This window comes from Rhinoderma darwinii, unplaced genomic scaffold, assembly GCF_050947455.1.
Source record: "Rhinoderma darwinii isolate aRhiDar2 unplaced genomic scaffold, aRhiDar2.hap1 Scaffold_3325, whole genome shotgun sequence".
Taxonomy (NCBI): domain Eukaryota; kingdom Metazoa; phylum Chordata; class Amphibia; order Anura; family Rhinodermatidae; genus Rhinoderma; species Rhinoderma darwinii.
Window position 1 is genome coordinate 37,708 of NW_027463401.1, and position 7,374 is coordinate 45,081.

Here is a 7,374-nt window from a genome sequence, read left to right on the forward strand (position 1 = left end):
AGAGAGCGCCACACACAGACCCCCTGTAGAGAGCGCCACACACAGACCCCCTGTAGAGAGCGCCACACACAGACCCCCTGTAGAGAGCGCCACACACAGACCCCCTGTAGAGAGCGCCACACACAGACCCCCTGTAGAGAGCGCCACACACAGACCCCCTGTAGAGAGCGCCACACACAGACCCCTGTAGATATTGCCACACACAGCCCCCTGTAGAGAGCGCCACACACAGACCCCTATAGAGCGCCACACACAACCCTATAGAGCGCCACACACAGACCCCCCCTGTAGAGAGCGCCACACACAGACCCCCTGTAGAGAGCGCCACACACAGACCCCCTGTAGAGAGCGCCACACACAGACCCCCTGTAGAGAGCGCCACACACAGACCCCTATAGAGAGCGCCACACACAGACCCCTGTAGAGAGCGCCACACACAGACCCCTGTAGAGAGCGCCACACACAGACCCCCTGTAGAGAGCGCCACACACACCCCCTGTAGAGAGCGCCACACACAGACCCCCCTGTAGAGAGCACCACATACCGCTGTAGATAGCGTCACCCCCTGTAGATAGCGTGCACACAGCCCCCTTGTATATAGAGCTACACAGCCCCCCAAAAAAAAATTATATTGCACTTCCCTTGCCCCGCTCCCACGACAGCTGGAGTATTACACCTCCACCGGGCGGGACGCGTGTGCAGACCAGCGTGGTGCTGTGACGTCATCTCGCCGATCTGTGCAGGGGGTCTTCCCAGCGCCTTATAAGCTGCAGACCTAACATGTCCTGAGGAATAAGATACGAGTCAATGTGGCTGTCGCCAGCACCGGGGCCCCCTCCGATGCTAGCGACACCGCTGCACCTGCCCACCACCTATGACCGTGCGAGGGCTTTAAACTTTAGTGAGCGGGGAGAGCATGGAAGGTGCGCAGCCGCTCCCCTTATAGGAAACAATGCTCCAATCCCGGCCGTTCAACCCCCTCAGATGCCGTGGTCAATGCCAACCGCGGCATCTGAACGGTTAGAAAGGGGGAGGGGGCTCCCTCTGTCTTCTGATCGCCCTCCCACGTGGGTTGCCAATCAGTTGCCATGGCAGCCAAAGCCCTAATAGAAGACTCCATGTCTGCCATCCGTGCCCTATTAATAACCCGGTCCAGAGATCAGGCTTAATAGTAGAGCACAGATAAAGGCAATACATGAAGACGGCAGGAGCGATCCAACCATCGCCTGGTGGCGTCCCCATGGGGGACTACAAGAAAAAGTCAACAAACTTTAATTAAAAAATTATAAAATCCCCCAAAAAAAAATAAGTAAATGTAATTCCTAGTTCAGACGTGTGAGGAGGCGGTGATGGTGACAGATCGCGGGTTTATTAACCGGCCGAGTGAACAATGTAAGAAATCAAAAATTCCTGGGTTTTTTTCAGCAAAGTGTCGGTACGAAGTCCACGTCGTAAAAGACAAAAAACAAACAAAAAACAATATCCGTTTTCTCTTCTTAATCCTATTGAGCGGCGGAGTAAAGTAAACGTGATATTTAACGCACAGAAAACTCCGGAAAAATCCTGGCGAAATTGTGACAAAATCATTTTTATAAAGGTCTCGGTACGTTATATGGCGTTTATAATACAACTCGTCCCGCAAGAAACATCCGGATATGTCAACGGAAAAATTGTGGCCCTTGAAATGCAACGATGGAAAAGTGAAAAAAAATAACATTTTCTGCGTCACCGAGGGGTTAACAGAACTTGAGTTACGTCTTTATTATATAAGAATTTTTGCGTAACATTTAACAGGTTTATTTTCACTGATTTACTTACAGAATTGTATAAATATTGTATTACATGAAAATATTACAGCAGTTTAGACACATTTCCCAGGACTGAGGTCTTTATATTGCACATCCTGGAAGATCTTGTGTGAACGGCAGGTTATTAGTTACAGGTAGCGGCAGTGAATGAGCAGGTCACACACATGTACTGCAGTGAATGAGCAGGTCACACACCTGTACTGCAGTGAATGAGCAGGTCACACACCTGTACTGTAGTGAATGAGCAGGTCACACACCTGTACTGCAGTGAATGAGCAGGTCACACACCTGTACTGTAGTGAATGAGCAGGTCACACACCTATACTGTAGTGAATGAGCAGGTCACACACCTGTACTGCAGTGAATGAGCAGGTCACACACCTGTACTGCAGTGAATGAGCAGGTCACACACCTATACTGTAGTGAATGAGCAGGTCACACACCTGTACTGTAGTGAATGAGCAGGTCACACACCTGTACTGTAGTGAATGAGCAGGTCACACACCTGTACTGTAGTGAATGAGCAGGTCACACACCTGTACTGTAGTGAATGAGCAGGTCACGCACCTGTACTGTAGTGAATGAGCAGGTCACACACCTGTACTGTAGTGAATGAGCAGGTCACGCACCTGTACTGTAGTGAATGAGCAGGTCACGCACCTGTACTGTAGTGAATGAGCAGGTCACGCACCTGTACTGTAGTGAATGAGCAGGTCACGCACCTGTACTGTAGTGAATGAGCAGGTCACGCACCTGTACTGTAGTGAATGAGCAGGTCACGCACCTGTACTGTAGTGAATGAGCAGGTCACGCACCTGTACTGTAGTGAATGAGCAGGTCACGCACCTGTACTGTAGTGAATGAGCAGGTCACGCACCTGTACTGTAGTGAATGAGCAGGTCACGCACCTGTACTGTAGTGAATGAGCAGGTCACACACCTGTACTGCAGTGAATGAGCAGGTCACACACCTGTACTGCAGTGAATGAGCAGGTCACACACCTGTACTGTAGTGAATGAGCAGGTCACACACCTGTACTGCAGTGAATGAGCAGGTCACGCACCTGTACTGTAATGAATGAGAAGGTCACGCACCTGTACTGTAGTGAATGAGCAGGTCACACACCTGTACTGTAGTGAATGAGAAGGTCACACACCTGTAGTGAATGAGCAGGTCACACACCTGTACTGCAGTGAATGAGAAGGTCACACACCTGTACCGCAGTGAATGAGCAGGTCACACACCTGTACCGCAGTGAATGAGCAGGTCACACACCTGTACTGCAGTGAATGAGCAGGTCACACACCTGTACTGCAGTGAATGAGAAGGTCACACACCTGTACTGCAGTGAATGAGCAGGTCACACACCTGTACTGTAGTGAATGAGTAGGTCACACACCTGTACTGTAGTGAATGAGCAGGTCACACACCTGTACTGTAATGAATGAGCAGGTCACACACCTGTACTGTAATGAATGAGCAGGTCACACCTGTACTGTAGTGAATGAGCAGGTCACACACCTGTACTGTAGTGAATGAGCAGGTCACACACCTGTACTGTAGTGAATGAGCAGGTCACACACCTGTACTGTAGTGAATGAGCAGGTCACACACCTGTACTGTAGTGAATGAGCAGGTCACACACCTGTACTGTAGTGAATGAGAAGGTCACACACCTGTACTGTAGTGAATGAGCAGGTTACACACCTGTACAGTAGTGAATGAGCAGGTCACACACCTGTAATGTAGTGAATGAGTAGGTCACACACCTGTACTGTAGTGAATGAGCAGGTCACACACCTGTACTGTAATGAATGAGCAGGTCACACACCTGTACTGTAATGAATGAGCAGGTCACACCTGTACTGTAGTGAATGAGCAGGTCACACACCTGTACTGTAGTGAATGAGCAGGTCACACACCTGTACTGTAGTGAATGAGCAGGTCACACACCTGTACTGTAGTGAATGAGCAGGTCACACACCTGTACTGTAGCGAATGAGCAGGTCACACACCTGTACTGTAGTGAATGAGCAGGTTACACACCTGTACTGTAATGAATGAGCAGGTCACACACCTGTACTGTAATGAATGAGCAGGTCACACACCTGTACTGTAATGAATGAGCAGGTCACACACCTGTACTGTAATGAATGAGCAGGTCACACCTGTACTGTAGTGAATGAGCAGGTCACACACCTGTACTGTAGTGAATGAGCAGGTCACACACCTGTACTGTAGTGAATGAGCAGGTCACACACCTGTACTGTAGTGAATGAGCAGGTCACGCACCTGTACTGTAGTGAATGAGCAGGTCACGCACCTGTACTGTAGTGAATGAGCAGGTCACGCACCTGTACTGTAGTGAATGAGCAGGTCACGCACCTGTACTGTAGTGAATGAGCAGGTCACGCACCTGTACTGTAGTGAATGAGCAGGTCACGCACCTGTACTGTAGTGAATGAGCAGGTCACGCACCTGTACTGTAGTGAATGAGCAGGTCACGCACCTGTACTGTAGTGAATGAGCAGGTCACGCACCTGTACTGTAGTGAATGAGCAGGTCACGCACCTGTACTGTAGTGAATGAGCAGGTCACGCACCTGTACTGTAGTGAATTAGCAGGTCACACACCTGTACTGCAGTGAATGAGCAGGTCACACACCTGTACTGCAGTGAATGAGCAGGTCACACACCTGTACTGTAGTGAATGAGCAGGTCACACACCTGTACTGCAGTGAATGAGCAGGTCACGCACCTGTACTGTAATGAATGAGAAGGTCACGCACCTGTACTGTAGTGAATGAGCAGGTCACACACCTGTACTGTAGTGAATGAGAAGGTCACACACCTGTAGTGAATGAGCAGGTCACACACCTGTACTGCAGTGAATGAGAAGGTCACACACCTGTACTGCAGTGAATGAGCAGGTCACACACCTGTACTGTAGTGAATGAGCAGGTCACACACCTGTACTGTAGTGAATGAGCAGGTCACACACCTGTACTGTAATGAATGAGCAGGTCACACCTGTACTGTAGTGAATGAGCAGGTCACGCACCTGTACTGCAGTGAATGAGCAGGTCACACACCTGTACTGTAGTGAATGAGCAGGTCACACACCTGTACTGTAGTGAATGAGCAGGTCACACACCTGTACTGTAGTGAATGAGCAGGTCACACACCTGTACTGTAGTGAATGAGCAGGTCACACACCTGTACTGTAATGAATGAGCAGGTCACACACCTGTACTGCGGTGAATGAGCAGGTCACACCTGTACTGCACTGAATGAGCAGGTCACACACCTGTACTGTAGTGAATGAGCAGGTCACACACCTGTAGTGAATGAGCAGGTCACACACCTGTACTGTAGTGAATGAGCAGGTCACGCACCTGTACTGTAGTGAATGAGCAGGTCACGCACCTGTACTGTAGTGAATGAGCAGGTCACGCACCTGTACTGTAGTGAATGAGCAGGTCACACACCTGTACTGTAGTGAATGAGCAGGTCACGCACCTGTACTGTAGTGAATGAGCAGGTCACGCACCTGTACTGTAGTGAATGAGCAGGTCACGCACCTGTACTGTAGTGAATGAGCAGGTCACGCACCTGTACTGTAGTGAATGAGCAGGTCACGCACCTGTACTGTAGTGAATGAGCAGGTCACGCACCTGTACTGTAGTGAATGAGCAGGTCACGCATCTGTACTGTAGTGAATGAGCAGGTCACGCACCTGTACTGTAGTGAATTAGCATTTCACACACCTGTACTGCAGTGAATGAGCAGGTCACACACCTGTACTGCAGTGAATGAGCAGGTCACACACCTGTACTGTAGTGAATGAGCAGGTCACACACCTGTACTGCAGTGAATGAGCAGGTCACGCACCTGTACTGTAATGAATGAGAAGGTCACGCACCTGTACTGTAGTGAATGAGCAGGTCACACACCTGTACTGTAGTGAATGAGAAGGTCACGCACCTGTACTGTAGTGAATGAGCAGGTCACACACCTGTACTGCAGTGAATGAGAAGGTCACACACCTGTACTGCAGTGAATGAGCAGGTCACACACCTGTACTGTAGTGAATGAGCAGGTCACACACCTGTACTGTAGTGAATGAGCAGGTCACACACCTGTACTGTAATGAATGAGCAGGTCACACCTGTACTGTAGTGAATGAGCAGGTCACACACCTGTACTGTAATGAATGAGCAGGTCACACACCTGTACTGTAATGAATGAGCAGGTCACACCTGTACTGTAGTGAATGAGCAGGTCACACACCTGTACTGTAGTGAATGAGCAGGTCACACACCTGTACTGTAGTGAATGAGCAGGTCACACACCTGTACTGTAGTGAATGAGCAGGTCACACACCTGTACTGTAGTGAATAAGCAGGTCACACACCTGTACTGTAGTGAATGAGCAGGTCACACACCTGTACTGTAGTGAATGAGAAGGTCACACACCTGTACTGCCGTGAATGAGAAGGTCACACATCTGTACTGTAGTGAATGAGCAGGTCACACACCTGTACTGTAGTGAATGAGCAGGTCACACACCTGTACTGTAGTGAATGAGCATGTCACACACCTGTACTGTAGTGAATGAGCAGGTCACACACCTGTACTGTAGTGAATGAGCAGGTCACACACCTGTACTGCCGTGAATGTGGTCACACACCTATACTGTAGTGAATGAGCAGGTCACACACCTGTACTGCAGTGAATGAGCAGGTCACGCACCTGTACTGTAATGAATGAGAAGGTCACGCACCTGTACTGTAGTGAATGAGCAGGTCACACACCTGTACTGTAGTGAATGAGAAGGTCACACACCTGTACTGTAGTGAATGAGCAGGTCACACACCTGTACTGCAGTGAATGAGAAGGTCACACACCTGTACTGCAGTGAATGAGCAGGTCACACACCTGTACTGTAGTGAATGAGCAGGTCACACACCTGTACTGTAGTGAATGAGCAGGTCACACACCTGTACTGTAATGAATGAGCAGGTCACACCTGTACTGTAGTGAATGAGCAGGTCACGCACCTGTACTGCAGTGAATGAGCAGGTCACACACCTGTACTGTAGTGAATGAGCAGGTCACACACCTGTACTGTAGTGAATGAGCAGGTCACACACCTGTACTGTAGTGAATGAGCAGGTCACACACCTGTACTGTAATGAATGAGCAGGTCACACACCTGTACTGCGGTGAATGAGCAGGTCACACCTGTACTGCACTGAATGAGCAGGTCACACACCTGTACTGTAGTGAATGAGCAGGTCACACACCTATAGTGAATGAGCAGGTCACACACCTGTACTGTAGTGAATGAGCAGGTCACACACCTGTACTGTAGTGAATGAGCAGGTCACGCACCTGTACTGTAGTGAATGAGCAGGTCACACACCTGTACTGTAGTGAATGAGCAGGTCACGCACCTGTACTGTAGTGAATGAGCAGGTCACGCACCTGTACTGTAGTGAATGAGCAGGTCACGCACCTGTACTGTAGTGAATGAGCAGGTCACGCACCTGTACTGTAGTGAATGA